The sequence below is a fragment of the Leopardus geoffroyi genome, chromosome C2 (genome assembly GCF_018350155.1).
Source record: "Leopardus geoffroyi isolate Oge1 chromosome C2, O.geoffroyi_Oge1_pat1.0, whole genome shotgun sequence".
In the NCBI taxonomy this organism is placed as follows: domain Eukaryota; kingdom Metazoa; phylum Chordata; class Mammalia; order Carnivora; family Felidae; genus Leopardus; species Leopardus geoffroyi.
In genome coordinates this window covers 3503058-3521526 of record NC_059333.1, presented here as the reverse complement: position 1 = coordinate 3521526, position 18469 = coordinate 3503058, and the positions used below count along the sequence as shown (strand labels likewise).

Genomic DNA, 18469 nt, shown 5'->3' with positions numbered 1-18469 from the left:
CTCCCCTCCCAGGCCGAGGCCTCCACACAGCGGCCCTTTCCCCCCGCTTCTCGCGGGATTTTATTCACCGGTGATGTCCTGATAACGCCCGACGGGCTCGCCGTCAGGGCTGGGGACGCCCCGTGCGTGTCTGTCCCCGTGGCCACATCCACCAGAATTAAACACAGGTTGGCTTATTACTGGGAGTCAAACAAAGCAAGTGGCCTAAAACGAATAGATGACTCTGGCCCAAACCTGTCTTTGGGCCTCGAAACAGTTGTGACTGGGCCTCCGCATGGGTTCGTGCCGTCTGCACCAGACAAGCCTGTGCTCCGGTGGACGGATGAGAGGCAGGCGGCCCGTTTAAAGGGCCAGGGAGCCGGTGTTTACTCCACAGACTTGTCTGACCCCACAGACAAGTGCATCTTTTCCGCCCTGAGGACCGGAGCCCGGCCCTGGGAGCCCCGGCAGCCTCTACGTACAGGTCAGAAATTATCAATTGCGCGGTCACGTAACCAGTATCCAGGGCAAGAAATAGAGGATCACCAGCACGCCAGAGATAGGCCGGGGGCCCTCCCTGCCCTTCAACGTCCGCGTTATCCTGACCATCGTGGTTTCCATTTAAGTCAGCGAGTGGGGTTGAGTGTCTTTCTGTGTCTGTGGCCTACCATCCCCTCTACAGCTGGGCCCGTGCTCCGGACCCACAGCTTGTTGTCTGCCTTCTGACGTGCAGACCGCCTTCTAGACTCGTGACGGCTGCTTCTCGGTATCAGCGTGGCTGGGCCGCGACGCCCACTTGGCCAGACGCTAATCCAGGCGTTGCTGGGAGGCACCTGGCAGGCGTGTGAACATCTCCAAGGAGCTGACTCTAAGTCCGGAGGTGGGCCCTCCTGTGTTGTCTACATGTCTTGCGGTGGACGTGTCTTATTCTTATAATCGGGAGAAGTAGTAAAAAAGCTAATTTTAATGGTTTTTTAATTTTCTTTTTTTTTTTTTTTAATTTTTTTTTTTTTCAACGTTTATTTATTTTTGGGACAGAGAGAGACAGAGCATGAACGGGGGAGGGGCAGAGAGAGAGGGAGACACAGAATCGGAAACAGGCTCCAGGCTCTGAGCTGTCAGCACAGAGCCCGACGCAGGGCTCGAACTCACGGACCGCGAGATCGTGACCTGGCTGAAGTCGGACGCTTAACCGACTGCGCCACCCAGGCGCCCCAATGGTTTTTTAATTTTCTAATGTTTATTTATTCTGGAGAGAGACAGAGCACGAGCGGGGGAGGGGCAGAGAGAGAGGGAGACCCAGAATCCCAAGCAGGCACCAGGCTCCGAGCCGTCAGCACAGAGCCCGACGCGGGGATCGAACTCACGAACAGTGAGATCGTGACCTGAGCCGAAGTCGGACGCCCAACCGACCGAGCCACCCAGGCGCCTCTAAAGCTAATTTTAAAAGTAGAGGATGACACTAGAAAGTCAAGGAATCTGTTACACAGGCCACTGTTTCCCGGGAGGGCTGCATTTGGAGAGGCGACGCTGTAGCCACCCGGCTGAGCCTGGCACCTGCCACACCCTCAGTGACCTGGGACATCGCCAGCTCTATGAGCTGCGTTTTCAGGGTCCCTTGTCCTAGGAGCTCCTCCCAGGAGCCTGGAGGAAGATTGTAAACCTGCCATTCATTCATTCATTCATTCAAAACGCTTTGTCGCCAAGCGCTGAGTGAGCCCGCGGACAGTGACAACCGGGGTGAGCCCAAGCCACGCACCCACGAGGCTGCACTCTGGCAGGGGCGACAGACCCCAAGGGGCAAACGGGTGGGCCGCGACAGTTCGGGGAGGCCCGGCTCTGGCAGAAAGTCACCGGGGGTGAGGGGACGGCAGAGGGCACAGCATTATCTGCTGTCAGATGGCCTTCCTCGAGGAGGGAAAGCCGAGCAGAGACCTCAGCGATGTGATGAGCAAACCACCCGGGAGAGGGTTCACAGACACAGGGCAGCCGGCAGGTACCCAGGATTGGGGTTCTCTTGACAAGCAGGGCCAGGGGAGGGGCAGGGGGTGCATGGGGAGGGGCGAGGAGGGGGCGGCCTGAGCTCCGAGACAGCCAAGTGGCTTCAGAGAGGGTGCAGCGGACAGTGGGTGAAGCCCTGACTGGGGGAGCAGGGCTGGGGCCGGCCGGGCGCACAGGAGGCGGTGGCCACGGGCCCCTGGCACAGGCTCCCTGGAAGGGGTGCAGATGTGGCCGTGACCAGGGCGGGTCCGGCGACGGTAGGACTCAGGGGCCGCCCTAGGCCTGGGGCTGGTGGACACGCAGGACCCAGAATCTCCTGCCCCAAAGGCTGCGACCCAGGTTTGTTTCCTTTCTTGTAATTCAGCCCAGATTCTCTGCCGCCACGAGAGGGCCCCCGGAGCTGATGCAGGGATGGACTTGGGGAAGGACAGCTCCTCTGCAGGGGGCGTCCGGGTCCTCTTGGGGGGGGGGTGAACCTGCAGACCCCCTCCCGGCGCCTCCCTGGCGGGGGGGCCGGGGGGGGCTGGGCTGCTTGCTCGCCTGTCGCACTTCCAGCACGAGCAATATCCTGAGAAGGCCCGCACGCAGATGGGCAGGCGGGAGCTGACCAGGCTCAGCCAGGCACTCGGGAGGCCTCGTCACCCTCCTGCTGAAAAACGGGGGGGGGGGGACTGGGTCGAAGAGGTTACCCCGCAGAAGCCGGGCAGCGTTGGGTGGCGGGGGGGGGTGGGGGGGCCCAGCCTGCAGCCAGCCAGCTGCCTCTGACCCCAGCCTCCCTGCGATTCTCTTGTTTACGCTTCTCAGTAGGGGGCTTCTCGTGGGGGGGCCCAGAAATGCGTGAGACAACAGCTTATAAGAAGCTGCACTTGTCTGTCCCCTGGCCTCCACGGTGAGCACGGGGTGCCCTTCCCGGGAAGGACAGGGGACCCCTCGGTCTCAGGGCTTCCAGCGGCACTCAGAGCGAAACTGATGTGAGACAGATTACAGGAGGAGAACAAGTCTCGAGACGGAATGAGCCAGGGGGACAGTTTCCACACCTCTTAGACCAAGAGACAATCCGCGTGGGAGGGACTGGCGGACAAAGAAAACTTAACTTTGGGGGCTTCAGGCAGTAAGGAAGTCTAACAGAATTTGGGCTGGGGTGGTGACCAGGGTTGTTTACACAGCCCTCCGGGCTCCAAATGTCCCACTTCCGGTGACAAGGATGCGTCCCTTCCTCCTGGGAGAGGGAGGGCACCTTCCACAAGGGAGATTTATTTCCTGCTCTAAGGGGACAGAGGAGGGTCTGTGTGTCCTTCCTGCACTGGCCGTCTCTTAAGTAACTTCTGTTTAAAATAGTCAACTTGCTGGAGTGCCTGGGTGGGTCAGTCGGTTGAGCATCCGACTACGGCTCAGGTCACGATCTCGCGATCCGTGAGTTCGAGCCCCGCGTCGGGCTCTGGGCTGACAGCTCAGAGCCTGGAGCCTGTTTCAGATTCTGTGTCTCCCTCTCTTTCTGACCCTCCCCCGTTCATGCTCTGTCTCTCTCTGTCTCAAAAATAAATAAAGGATAAACCAATATATATATAATGTGACCTGTCTTTAAGCAAATTCTAAATTCATGTCACTGTGCCCTTCCCTGCCTCAGCCAGCCGTTTTCCTCAGCCCTCTGTTGTGTGGGAGCGAATATCAGACACTGTTCCCCAGCGTGCAGGATCGGAGCCCCAGAGGGCGAGCGACTTCACGAGGCAGGTCCCCCAGGACCGGATCTGGGGACCGCTTGGGGACACCAGTCCCGCCGGGTGACCCAGCCCATAAGGGGAAGGGGCCGTGACCACACCCGTGCCAGCTGCACCCAAATGGGGGGGCAGGGGCACGAGCACGAAGACCGAGCCCAGGGTGCCTGGTCCCCCGCCCGTCTCCTCAACTGCAGGATTTTATAATCCAATCGCCTGCTGTCGAAAGGGAAGAGAAAGGAGTAAGAAGCTCAAATTACCACTAACTTTATTTTTAGAAGTGGCAGCATGAAATGAAAAACAAAGTCTCTGGAATACCAAGTAGGGGGAAATGATAAATCAATGCCTCCAAATTATATGAAATGCAAGAAAACCATCCAAGTGCCAATGACTCAGAGGAGCCGGGGGGTGGGCTTTGATCAGGTCCAGGAACTTCGGGAGGGGCTTTCAATTCGGTGACAAGTCGACGGTGTTAATGACACCCTCCAGGACAGATCCCAATCTCCTCCACAGGTCACTCGCAAATGCAGCCGCAGGGAAGATGCGGCACTTCTAGGGCTCCCAGATCCAGCCGGGACAAAAGCCCAGGACCTGTTCCCGGAATGAGGACAGGCGGCAGAGGGACCCCTCGGGGCGTTCAGGCCATGACCAGGGTGAGCCAGGGTGAAGCAGGCCTGGAGAGCTAAGGGGCGAAGCAGACCCCACTGCGCGCAGCCGGCACGAGCCAGCGCAGGGGACAGACCGCACAACACGCTGCGTTCCCTCCCCCGACCGCCATGCAGCCCCTCGGTGGGGCTCGTACCCCACCCTGGGCACCATATCAAGCACCTGCTCTTCGGGTTCCCGGCCAGCCCTTCGTCTCTTTGGTCCTCGACAGCAGCCATCGGTGCTTTCCGCCAAGGGTTTCCAACCCGTGCCCCCTGCGTCGCCGGCCCCCGACTCGTTCCGACAGCGCTCCGTGGGCGGAGGGGACACGCGTCCCTCTGGGGCTGGGGCATCTCACCGCCCAAGTGCGGCCCTCCACACCTCTTTCCCTTCTGCCGTGGCGGCTGGTGGCGTCCGAGGGGCTGGCTGCTCCGTGAGTCTGGCCCGGACGTGACGCAGAGCCCGACGGTCCCGGTGGCGTGTAACCTGCATCACGGGAGGGCCGCGGGGAGACTGCGACCAGAGGCGGGAAGACGGTCCCCCTCGGTGGGCAGCGGTGGCTCGTTGGGTAACCGCCGGCGCCCGGGAGTCCCAGGGGGGCGGGTCTTGCGCCTCAGGACGCGGCGTTGCAGGGGCCGCTCCAGGGAGGTGCCGGAAACCGGATTTTAGCACTTTGTGCTGCTTGCTGTTGGATTCCGTTGGAAAGATACCGTAAGGAGAAGAGGGGCTCAGAACACGATCTGGTTTGTGAGCGGGGACGAAAGGGAGTAGGGAGTTAACAAATCCAGAAACGTGCAGGATGAGAAGGAAGCTTTCTCCCCACGCACCGACAGCAAGAAAACATTGAGAAGCGCCGGGGACAGCTGCCAGCCCAGGTCAGCGGCTCTGAGAGCAATGCCCAGCCCCCCACCCCCGCCCGGACCGCAGGCACCATTGCAGGAGGACCCAGGGACAGAGAGCGACGCTGTGGCTCTCCCCCCCCACCCCGAGCTTTTTTGTCTCCAGAGACGGGCAGGGATCTCTGTCCATAGTCGCAGTGAGGAGCCACCTGCATTAAGAGGAAGGCGCCCCCAAAGAAACCGCAAACCTGGGAGAACATAGTCAATTCTCATTATCTGCAGTAGCTGGCTTCTAGAAAGTCTGCGTGGACACCGAATTAGCAAACATTGAGCCATCGCTCGGTGGGGGGGGGGGGGGGGGGTGGGGGTGGGGGTGGGGAGGGAAACGCAAGGTTGTCCCTTCAAGGCTCTGGTCACAGCATCATCATCCATCAACACACAGCCTGGCTGGATGTGTGCTTCTGTTTAAATTTTTTTTTTTAACATTTTATTTATTTTTGGGACAGAGAGAGACAGAGCATGAATGGGGGAGGGGCAGAGAGAGAGGGAGACAGAATCAGAAGCAGGCTCCATCCAGGCTCTGAGCCATCAGCCCCGAGCCCGACGCGGGGCTCGAACTCACGGACCGCGAGATCGTGACCTGAGCTGAAGTCGGACGCTTAACCGACTGAGCCACCCAGGCGCCCCTAATGTGTGCTTCTGTTTAAAAACACCCATGTCACGTCACATACATTGTTGGTGCGTTCACATGGGACTCGCGGTCAACGGCATCGGCGCTCACCCCGGAAGGAGCTTATCCACTTGTCTCGGGTGGCGCACTGCAAACACCGCTTCCCGCTCTGCGGGGTCCGTTTTATTTATTATTATTATTTTTTAATGTTTTTGTTTATTTTTGAGAGAGAGAGAGAGACAGAGCATGAGTGGGGGAGGGGCAGAGAGGGAGGGAGACACAGAATCGGAAGCAGGCTCCAGGCCCTGAGCTGTCGGCACAGAGCCCGACGCGGGGCTCGAACCCACGAACAGCAAGATCGTGACCTGAGCCGAAGTCGGATGCCCAACCGAGCCCCCCAGGCGCCCCTGCAGGGTCCATTTTAAACCGCGGAATCACCGGCAGAAACAAAGCACACAAAAATGTGGAAAACACTGTATGACACCGAAGAGGCCTTGGAAGGGACACTTGTTAACAGTGAGGACGGAAGCAAGAAGCAGGGCGTCGCCTCGTCCCACCTCCGCTGGGAACGTGCGCATCCAGCCGCTCACGTGTTTCTTGCCGGCCCCGTTCACGCCCCAGAACCATCTCTACGTTCCTGGAGCGAGGCTCCCGTGAGGGAGGCTGTAGGACAGTAGCCATGCAGTTTGGGCCGGCCCCGCGGGGTGAATGGGCCACCGTCCGCCCACGCGGGGCCCCTCCGCCTCTGCTTCACCGGAGGACTCCCCCATCGGGCCACCGAGCGAGCTGGGGGGGGGGTCACTGGGTGACGCGCAGCCTGCTGGCCCCGTGCGCCTGCTGCAGGCGCATATCCCCACCGATGACGGGCTCCTTCCAACCTGAGGATGTGACGGAACCCAGCTCCCCCCGAGCCGGCCCAGATGCATGATGGGACGCCCGTCTCTGTCGGGGCCCAGCAGCCCATCAGCAGCTGTTTTCTCAAAAGGCACGGACTTCTCTCCAGCGGACGGTGTGGCTTTGTTCCAAAAGCCTGGGGAGGGGGGGGGCCTGCATGGGGACTCTAACACAGGCTTGCCGTAGATGCCACCGCGTGTGCCCGAGATAACACGGGGTCTATCGGGTCGCACGGCCAGGCTCTCGGGGCTGCGTGCGGTCGGCCCGGACCTGCCGCAGAGCCCCTTCCTGCTCTAGGCTCCCCCAAAGCTGGTAGCCTCTCCGTCAGCCTCGGGCTGGGGCAGTCTGCCCACGTGTGGAACACGCGGCCCCCAGGAGCCCTAGAGAAATGCCAGGCGTCGTCTGCGGCTCCTCACGGCGGGAGAGGCAGAGTGCGATCGGCGGTCCTTCCCTCTGGATGTGGTCCCAGCGCACCCCTGCTTGTGGACCCCCTACGGATGTCATTGATGAGGCCCCTCCCTCTCTGAGCCTTCTTGGGATTGAACTTCCACCTGCTGAGCTCACACATCTTCCCAAGACTTCCGACGTGTTTGCCACTTCTTCCCCGTCACCGACCGGCATGGTGTCATCAAGGTACTAGACCGATGTCGTGTTCTTTGAGACGCCCAGGTCCCCCAGATCCCTCAGGGCTGCTTGAGGGCATAGAGCACGCGAGCGGACATAGCCCTGTGGCCGAGCAGGAATGCGCCCCGTTACGCAGCCCACGTGAACGCAGACGGTTTCCTCGTGGGGACCGAGGGCACTGGCCAACCCGCTGGGGACAAGCCACGTACCCGAGGCCATGTTAACCTGCTCTGGAGAAGAAACCACACCTGTCAGGGCAGCTGCAGGGTGGGTACCTCTGGGCACAGACTGTGCCCACAAGACACGCCCACCAGCCGTGCGAACTCCACGTCCGTAAGCTTGGAACTGATTTCCACACCACTTCTCACCCGGGGGTACGCAGTACGGGCCTTCATTTACTGTCTTGACCAGGGTCAGGGGTGTTTGCAGAGGCCTCCGTTGTCCTGTGACAGCCGATTTTATCCCACAGGCCAAGGACCTACAGTGAGTTTTACCCACTGCCAAGTTTGAACATCCTATGATTTGGGATTGGAAGTCCTAGAGGCTGGGACAGAGGTAGGGACCCAGTGGACCTATCGTAAATCAGTGCTTGGTCAAGACCACAACTGTCACCTGGCCTCCGTGTACCCCCTCTTTGGTGGGGAGTCGGGATGAAGCTTTGGGTCCTTCGTGCAAACTCTAGCCCTTTATCCAACGGGCTTTAAGACGCTAGGATATCCCTCCCTCCGCAGTGCATGGCTACTCGAGTAAATGACCATCAGTCTCCTCGGGGAAGCAACAGGACCGTTGTTACCGAACTCACCGGCTCGGCTGTGCTGTCGTTCTTTTCCCCTGGGGATCCGACCCGCTCTTCAGCCAACAGGTTCCGGGTCTGAAACGGCTCCGATCTAGAAACAGGGCAAAGGACCGTGACCCCTTAATGGGGCACCTGTCTCCCCCTCCGGTCATCCATCTGCACTTTCTTCTCTGGTCTGGCCTGAGGGGTACCCTTGCTGGCTGCACATATGTTCTGCCCCTAAGGATGCTGTGTTCTATTAACTGTGTCCCCTGCGCTGCAGGCCACGCCCCCCTTGGCTGCCTCGGTGACCTTTCTGCTCGCTGCAGTGTTTGCACCCGGCTGTCTTCTGACAGTCCAGCACCGACACCTGTCCCTGTGGGTCTGATGTCTTTGTTCCCTTTGCTCTCAGTGAGCCTGGTTGCAATGGCCTGTCCCACAGTGAGCCCGGTCTACAGAGGAGGCCACCACTGGCTTCTCAGTGAGCCTGGTACTCTTCCCAGGAATGCATTTCATGCGGCCACGGTCAATGGCGTCACCTCCAGGACTTCCCGTGGAGTAGAACCGTCGGGTAGGCGTTTGGCCTTAGGTGGTATCCTCATTCCAGGTGTCCCTAGGACACCTCCCGTGCCTCGGAGGAGGGACTGCTTTGTCCGCCATCTGCCATGGCAACCGTGGGGTCCTGTCACGCTCGGTGCGAGCCTGTGTTTTTCCATGCTTCTAGGGACCGTCCTAGCCCAAAGTGGGTGACATCTCTTTCCTGGGTCCTTGCCAGGGTATGAAGTTCTGACGCAGGGGAGACATCTTACGTTGTCTTCAAGCAAGCAGGGGTCTTAGCATCTGTACCAGGACGGGATGGCCCATTTCCGCAGACTCAGGGGATTCCGGGGAAATTGGGAGTTTAGGATTTTTGGACGTTCCAACCCAGAAGTCCCTGTTTCCAAGTGCCAGGGTCCCACTTATTCCCAGCCAGGGTCCTGGCCTTGGCATAGCCAACCTGCCTCGGTTGGGTCGGGGATCTAACCTTCTTTGGAGCTCAGCTGTTGTGATGATTGAGTCCTGGGTGTGGCTCAGCTTTCTCTGTCCTACCGGGAAGCTGTGAGCCTGAAGACAGCCTCGGCCAGCTCCCAGGGAAGCTCGATGTCCCATCTGGGGCCAAAATGGCCAAGGCTTTCAGCCCCTGCCACGATCGGCCCTGGAACGTGGGCTGCCTGGGAGGCTTGACCTCGGGCCGGGTGTCTCCCCACAGCCGAGACGGTCACTGAAAGGGTTGCAGGCAGCGGCCCACCTGCTGCCATTGGAGCCAACATGTTAGATGGGACCTCTGTGTTCATTTCTGTAGAGAACATTTCTGGAACTCCTCGTGTTTGAGTGGATCATCTGGGCATCATCTGGCTAGAGCATTTCATTGCGAGGGCAAGATGCTGCACAGCCCTCTGTCCCAGTGGCGTCGTCTCTGACTCATAGTAACAGATTTCTTTCTCGTTCTTACTGCAGGCACTTTGCAGTAGTTTGGGGGCTTTTCTCCAAACCCCCCACTCCGGGACCCAAGCTGGCGGAATAGCCACCACCACCTGAAAGGTCGGGAGAACATACCAGAGGGAATAAGGGCTCTGACACTTTTCCATCCATGACTCGTGGGGCACGGCCAGTCACGTGACCCCACCAACAGCAACGAGGCCCGCAAGCTGCACCTGTCTGAGGGGCAAGACCAGCTTCCACAGTCAGTCACTCAGCGGGGTTCCTGAGAATTACCCAGGGAGCCCAACTTCTCAGAAAGAGCCAGCACTGGGTAGGACCTCCAGTACGAGACCGCACAGAAGTGACGAGGGCCGCCATCGTTGTCTTGCTTCCAGTGTCCAATGTTAGATTTTAACATTCCACTTGTAATTATGATGATCTGTCTAGTTTCTTGGCATGCCCTTTATCAGATTTAGGAAGTTCCTTCATAGCCTAGTTTGCTTGTTTTTTAATTTCTTTTTTTTTTTTAATTTTTTAAATGTTTATTTTTGAGAGAGAGAGAGAGAGAGAGAGAGAGACAAAGTGTGAGCAGGGGAGGGACAGAGAGAAAGGGAGACACAGAATCCGAAGCAGGCTCCAGGCTCCGAGTTGTCAGCACAGAGCCCGACGTGGGGCTCGAATCCACGAACTGTGAGATCATGACCTGAGCCAAAGTCGGACGCTTAACCGACTGAGACGCCCAGACTCCCCTCACTTTTTTTTATTTCTAATCACAAGTGATTGTTGGAATTTTTCATAGTTCTCCCCCCATGTACTGAGATGATTTATCCATCTTTTTAATGGTTGTAAGACTGTTCACATTTTCCATTTCTCATTGTGTTAGTTTTTTTTAAGCATGTGTATTTGAGAGAGAGAGCATGAGTGGAGGAAGGACAGAGAGAGAGAGAGAGAGAGAGAGAGAGAATCCCAAGAAGGCTTCATGCTATCAGCACAGAGCCCAATGCAGAGTAACCTGAGCCGAGATCAAGAGTCAGAACCTTAACCAACTGAGCCACCCAGGCACCCTTATTGTGTTCGTTTTTTGTAAGTTATTTTTCTGGAAATGTTTCTATTTCATCTAAAATTTTCAGTTACTGGTATGAAGTTTTTCACAAAATCCTCTCGTTATTTCTTTTCTCTTTTCTCTTTTCTCTTTTTTCTTTTTCTTTTCTTTTCTTTCTTTTTTTTTACATCTATCGGTGCCCTTAGGAATGTCCTCTTTATTTATGACGTTGGTTTCTTGTGCCATTATCTTTCAACTCAAAATATTTAAAAATTTTTCATTCGTATGTCTCCTCTGGACTTTAAGCTTTTAGAAGAATTAAATTCCAGGGGCTCCTGGGTGGCTCAGTCGGTTAAGCCTCCAACTTTGGCTCAGGTCATGATCTCATGGCTGTGGGTTCAAGCCCCGCGTCAGACTCCTCACTGACAGCTCAGAGCCTGGAGCCTGCTTTGGATTCTGGGTCTCCCTCTCTGCCCCTCACACCGCTTGCACTCTCTCTCTCTCTCTCTCTCAAAACAAATAAACTGAATAAAAAAAATGTTTTTAAAGAATTAAATTACAAGCATGGGGGGAGGGGTGGGGATTTTCTATTGTTCTTTTGTTATTGCCTTAGTTGCATTCGGGCCAAAATCTTACTCTGCATGATTTAGCTTTTGCAACTTGTTGAGATTTACTTTATGGTCTATTTTGGGAAATACTTCACATGTGCTTGAAAAGACTGGGTATCTAGCAGTCTCTTGGTGCAGTGTGCCATATATATGTCTATTATGTCGTTTATTCATATTATGAAATATTTCATATCATTCCTGATTTTCACGTTACCTACAAGTAACGAAGGTATGTCAACATCTCCCACTGTCATTGCAATTGTGAATTTTTCTATTTATTTTCATTCTATCAAATGTTTTTAAAATACACCTCGGTATCATGTGATCAAGGGCACGTGCATTTGGAATTGCTACACCTTTCTGGTAAATCAAACTGTCCATCTTGGTCTCTAGCAAGTTTGTGTCTCTAATGGCGTCATGCACGAAGTCAATTTTGTCTGATACTTGTATATATACACTAGTTTTCTTTTTGTGAGTGTTTAGATGGCATTTCCCCCATTATTTTGTGTCCCCCCCCCACCCCCACTATTTTGTTTTAAGCCATTCTTATCCTTATATTTCAAATATTGGGAGATGTAGGAAAATAACATTTAGAAAAAACATGTTAGTCTTAGGTGACTTTCTTCAATTACACAAGTTCTTACCCAGTATCTTTTGAAATGTTGTTTCTTCCAATTCTTTTTTCCCTCTCCTTTTCAGACTCTGGCAAATATTTACGAAATCTTCTTCATAAATATTTGCTGGAGTCTGAGAAGATAAGTAGCATATCGGATAAATAGCATATCTTCTATGTCTTTTTCCCCCTATTTTGTATGTTCAGTCCTTGTGTCTCTCTCCAGGCTTTATTCTGGATATTTTCTTCTAACCCACTTTTAAATTCATTAATTTTCTCGTTAGCTGATATACTAATGTTCTCCTAAACCCATCCATTGAGGGTTTTTCTTTATTGTTTACTTATTTTTGAGAGAGAGACAGACACGGAGACAGAGCATGAGCGAGGGAGGGGCAGAGAGAGAGGGAGACACAGAATCCAAAGCAGCCTCCAGGCTCTGAGCTGTCAGCACAGAGCCCAACATGGGGCTCGAACTCACAAACTGTGAGATCGTGACCTGAGCCGAAGTCAGATGCTTAACCTACTGAGCCACCCAGGCGCCCTGAGGTTTTAATTTCAATGATTGTATAATTGTAGCTCTCAAACTTGTGCTCAGATATTTTCATATATGTTACATCATTTTTTATAACTTTCAACTCTCACTTATTTTAATGTTTTGCTTGGATAATTCCAATATCTAGGAAGAGCCCCTGAGGGTCTAATTTTATTGTCCTTTTTTTCTGCTGGTTCTTGTCAACACCGTCTTTTCTCTTTGTGTGTTTACGTATTCTAAATTGTGTGCTAGACATTGCACTGGGGAAAAATTGTAGAAATAATGTGCTGATAAAAACTTTCTCTGGGGATTTTTGTGGCTGCCAGGCACCTGGTTGTGTTGACAATTTGGAATAATCTTAATCTAATTTTATGGACTGAGATTTTCCTGGAATATCCAGATGTCTTAAAACAGGACTGAAGTTTTTGTGAGGGCTTGTTTATTTCCAGTTCACCTTTTTCTTCGGGTGCAAGACCTCAGCGTCCCCCCTCAGAGAAGAAGAGTTACCAAGACCCCCATAGTTGGAGGACCTTGGACTCTAAATTTTGTCTTTGGCTTGGCCTCTCAGCTGCCTCTTCCATGATTGGCAAACACTCCTGTTGGAAAAAATGCCCCAGATGCTGGGCTCATCTTTCCAAATTTCTATCTTCTCCCTAGTGCTGGCCCTGTGGTTCTCACTGCCTGATTCGTTCATCAGTATTCAAGAATACTTTTTCAGATATTTTGTTCAAATGTGTCTTGCTGTCCTCAGAGGGAGAGTCGGTCCAAATTGCTTAGCTCACTATCACTGGAAGCAGAAGTCTGTACGCCTCTATTCTCGGCATAAATTCAATAATAACTCGTTCTTCTGACACCAAGAGATCAGAGCTTCAAATATGCTCACTTTGGCAGCCTGGCTGTGTTGTTCTACACTCTGAATACAAACGGGGGAAAACTCAGGCTCTGTAAACATTTCGAGAAGCCCGAGTACAGGCTGACCTAAAACTCTGAATAGGTTGTGTTCCAAAGTTCATTTGTAAATAGGTTATCTAAGGTTGAATGTGTGTTCCTGTATAGGACAGGCTAGCCCTCAAGAGCGCCACCGCGGGGCTGAGCCCCTGAGGCACCTGCAGTGGCCTGAATTCTCTGCTGTGGAATCTGGGGCACCGACAGGCGGAGAAGCACAAGGAAGAGACGTGTGGCATGTCCCCTGTTTACCCTGCAGGAGGAGGGCCGAGGGAAGGGCAGTAAACGGGACCTGCCTTAGGCATCTGTCCATCTCCTCTGTCCTGAGCACTTGGGTCCCAGGCACCCTGTGCCTTCCTGGGGTCCCTAGTACCCACTGGAGAGTCTCATCCAGCCTGTCCCCCCCCCCCCACCAAGTGCTCCACACTCCCAATTAATCTCATGGTTCCCCCAATAACAAAACTCCCAAAGCCTTTGCAGGCCTTGTCAGTGGTTCAGGGCTGAGGGAGGGAAGGAGGAAGCCCCAGTGACTCTGCACACTAATGTCCTGCCTGTTGTATTTGAAGTTCTTAAAGATGCACCTGTTGTGACAAGTGACCCCATCATCCCAGGCCAGGTAACAGAGAGAAAACTTGCAGGGGGTGTGGTGGAGTTATTTGAGGGAGAGAGAAAAATGGGAGAAGGCCATTGAGGAGTCTACTGTAACTATTCGGTTCCCTCACCTCGGTGCTGCCTTTCCAACTCCTTCCCTCCTTTCAATTCCGAATCCTAGGACTCTCTCCAGGTTCCGAGTCTGGCTGTCTTTCCATTGGCTCCGGGGTGGAGTGCCATCAGCGTATCAAAGGGGACAGGTGACAGGAGACTGGAGACAGCTGAGGGCAGGGTTCCCAGAGTCGCACATCTACAGACTGGGATTCTCTGGAGTCACACCCTTCAGTTTCGCGCCTCGGATGAATCAACGTTTAGGCGCCCACCATGCTGCCATTTTCCTTTTTCCTTCTGTGTTACCAGTTTACAAACAAAGCCAAGTTCTCTTTCCCGGCAGGATTGCCCTCCCTGTGCTTTACATTAGTGGACCATTCCATTGCGCTCAATTCGTCCATAAAACAGAGCGCCTTCTGAGTTTTGTTGTGGCCCCAAGAGGAACACACGTTACGAGAGAGCACAGGATCATTATAGAGCCTTAGAGCTGCACAGCCAAGCGTGACCCTCACCAGCCCCTGGCCTGTCGTGCGGCTTTTCCCACTTTACAAAGAAAATGAGGCTCACAGAAGTCAGAGTCCCTCCGGGTCACAGCTGGCCAGTCCACGGGTACCGATCCAAGTTCGGCACCTGCACGGCCTTGTCTCCCTCTGTCCGTAAAACTCTGCTCTCGTGGTTTCCAGAGTTTGATCAAAGTGTCTGCAGTAGAAAACCACAGTCGCCAAGGGGCTATTTTGGGGCAACCAAACTTTGTCATAGTTTTTGCAAAAGGGACTTCTCTGGGCCTTACAGGGACGAGGGGCTACGGGACACTTATAACCCTCCACAGGTCCCCACAGAGTTTACGCCCTGACAGTTTGGTTTCTGAACACAGCTTGGCAAACTCCACAGGAGTCCAGGAGAGAGAAGGTGTTGTGTGTGTGGACAGAGGCCACATTCAGGCAGTGAGGGCACCGGTGCTCCCCAGCGGCGATGACCGTGTCACGATGGGTCTCGCCCGGTCCACACCTGCGGGTCTGAGCCACCTGGCATGGCCTCTGGGGCCACACTGGGGGCGGGCTCCACACGTCCCCCCAGACCAGTCCTTCCACGGCCAAAGCTTGTGCCCGTGCCAACCCACCCCTGCGTGTCACAGAACCTAAGACCTGAGCTGGAAGGGATTTTAGGGATGTCAGATGTAAAAAGTGATTAAATAATCCGCCAAGAAGTCCAGGGAAGCTGGGAGCAGAGCCGGGACAGGTCTCTGCCTTGCTGCTGCTCTGTCCCAAGGCTGGACATGATCCTTCTCGCACACACATGCACATGCACACACACGTGATTGCACGCACAGTCATGTCCACGCACACCCGGTCTGTGGCCAAGTTCAACTCTGCACTGGTCATAATTTGTCGTTATTTATCATTCTGATCCCGGAAAAAAACTCTATCTTTCCATTCACAGGCTGTTCTGTAGTATAATAAAGGGTGTGATATTGGCCACCACACATGGTTCAGAGATGAAATGGAACCGTTTGTGAATGATAAGAACCAAGTCTCACGAAACGGCAGCCGTGAAAGGAACAGAATGATGGAGACGGGGCGAAAAGAAAGCCCTCCAGGACACAGCCACACAGCACGGAAGGGCAACATCCAGAAATCTTCTTGGAGCCTTTTAAGCAACCTGCAGATTTAAATGTTTTAATGTTTATTTATTTTCGAGATAGACGCAGAGTGTGAGTGAAGGAGGGGCAGAGAGAGAGGGAGACACAGGATCCAAAGCGGGCTCCAGGCTCTGAGCGGTCAGCACAGAGCCCGGCGCGGGGCTCAAATCCGTGAACCATGAGATCGTGACCTGAGCCGAAGCCGGGCGCTTAACAGGCTGAGCCAATCTGAAGCATAAGGGATGGTGTCAGATTGTTCTTTTAATCTGTGTGCCCGGGGTTACTGGTGAGGTGGAAGACGTTTTCACGGGCTCGTTGATGAGTTCAGTCCTGAGTCCTCGGCTTCGCCGTCTTTACGTTGGACGCGTCGCAGACACTGACAAGTTATTGTCGTAATCGTTGGTGATGGCGATTCCAGGTGCCCTAGAGATGTGCCCACGAGGGGGGTCCCACCGCTCAGTGTGGCGTCCCCTGCAGGATGGGGCTCATATTGGGTAGTGCTCCTTCAGCCGTCGGCTCCCTAGCAACCATAAGAAAAAGGGTGACAGGACCCCAGAAAAACAGGCCACTGTTCAGACTCCTCCAGGCAGGAGAAAGGCATCACCGTGCGGGGAGGGGCAGCTGACCCTGACCGATGTGTAGGGCTGCTGATATACGGGGGGAGGGAAGGAATGTGTTTGGGGCCCATACCAACCCCGGGGACGCGCCTTGCTTCTCTCATGACCGGTTTTCATTGCAGACAGACAAGTGCTTAAATGCAGCCTGATGAAAACACAGAAACCCTCAAGGGTGACTCTGGGCCCCACCAAGCCAGCCACCCAGCCCTGCAGAAACGCGAGCCACGGCGGAGAACCTGGACCGGGCTGTAGAGGAGGGGACCCTGAGTGTCAGTCCCAGTCCCAGGGTGAGCAGCAGAGGGAGTACAGTTCGTCCCTCGAAGCCTCCTTTAACTGTCCCCGGACTCCGCGACCATCTGGGCCCTGGAGCTGCTCTGTGGGACGGAAAGGCCTCAGGCAGACGCAATCGGGTCTGTGCAGTGCTAGGGGCGCGGAGGGGTGGAGAGCGCTCCCCGCACCCCCAGCCCCTGCCGGGTGGGCGCACACATCCCACCACCACGGGGAGGGTGAGGGGCGAGGGGCGAGGGGCAGAGCAAAGGGTGCCGGCTTCTCCAAAGAACTGCTGTCCGTCATCGTTGGAAGGGGGCACCCCCGACCCCGGGGTACCGCCCTCCCCCGGCCCCCAGCCACAGTGCGGGGCCGGCCGACGGTTCCCGAGAAGCGCATCTCAAGGGGCGATGGGGTCTGTGGAGCAGTGTCCCTCCAGGGCGCCTGTGTAGGGTCAGGCCGGAGCCAGCCCTCAGCTGCCGAGACCCCACCTGGCTTCCCTCTGTCATGTCCTGGGTGCCTGGGAGCACGCCCCCAACCAGTCACCTGCACGGAAGTCCCCACCTCAGGCACCGCTTCTAGAGAACGCAGCCGGAGACGCCACGCTCCGTGTGCACGACGTCGTTTTCCCCGAAATGGGGATGGGACAACTGTCGATCTCGCCGCATCTTCCTACTCGAGCCCCTCGCTTATGGGCCCCGCGTCCACGCGCCGACAAAACTCACACGCTGAAGCTGCGACCTCCAGGGTGAGGATATTTGGAAGCGGGGCCCCGCGACGAGATTGGTGTTTTCATAAGAAGAGGACGAGACGCCGGAGCCCTCAGCTCCCTGGCACGGAGAGGAGTTGACGTGAGCGCGACGGGAGGGTGGCCATCGGCAGGCCCCAGAGAGGACCTCACCCAGAACCCCAGCTCCCGGCCCCTTGCTCTGGGACGAGCCGCCTGCAGAGCCCTGAGAGATACACATGTGTTGCTTGAGCCCCCCGCCCGGGACATTTTCTTCCCAGAGCTGGGACGGACATTCCTCTAACGTGCAAATATTTGTCAAATGTGTCCCAGGCTCATTCTAGATGGTGAGCCTAACATAGGGAAGCCTTGTAAATCTATGACCTATAAGCTCTCAGCAAAGCAGCTAACACCGAGGTCAAAACCAACACACACACACACACACACACACACATGGAACCAGAGTCCGAGCCCCCTCCCCAACCGCCATCTCCAGTCTGCTGTGCCCGGGGGGTCAGTGCGTGTCCCCCACACGGTTACAAAATGGCTCACGTTCTCACGCCCAGCGTCCCCAGCACGAAGGACGGGAAACAAAAGGCATCTTTGCAAAGCTCTCTTTTTTTACTGTCAGGGAGAGAACGATTTCCCAGAAATGCTCCAGCTGACTCCCTGCGCATCTCACTGGCCACCGGTCGGTCACTCGGAACCCGTAGATGCCCGCAGGGACAAATGGACAGGACGGCCATGGCTGGCTTGGGTCAGAAAATACTTAATCCCAGGGCGAGGGAAAATGGCACTCAAATAAAATTGAGGTGTGTTAGCCGGGGAAAAAAGGGATGGAAGCCGTCACCAGGTGGTGGGAGGGACTTGGACAGTGCCGATCCATGGTCTAGGTGTAAAGGCGATGTTTTTGTATCTAAAATAGTTGTTCACTGCCCGATGTTCTAATTCATTCTTTCAGTGAACATTTAATGAAGACCGGCCATGGGATTTTTAAATAGTAGTATAAAAATAGTGGTCTTTACCACGCCTCCTTACTTAGACATCCTGGTTGTACTATGCTTCACAGCCGACGTGCGGAAGTTAAGTGTTTATTTCTGGGTTGCAGACCAACCGAAGACGATGGTTCGTATCTTTTACTCTTCAGTGGATTTATTAAAGAGATTTTGGTCAC

At 55.0% G+C, this 18469-nt stretch overlaps 1 long non-coding RNA gene across 1 annotated transcript; it reads right to left on the bottom strand.

Annotated features, from left to right (window-relative positions):
• Nucleotides 1-3946: 3946 nt before the first annotated feature.
• LOC123575985 lies at nucleotides 3947-5565 on the bottom strand. Its single transcript, XR_006701117.1, has 2 exons — nucleotides 4524-5565; nucleotides 3947-4286 (listed from the first exon to the last, which is right to left on the bottom strand). It is a non-coding gene; the product is annotated as an uncharacterized LOC123575985 (long non-coding RNA).
• Between the last annotated feature and the right edge of the window lie 12904 nt (nucleotides 5566-18469).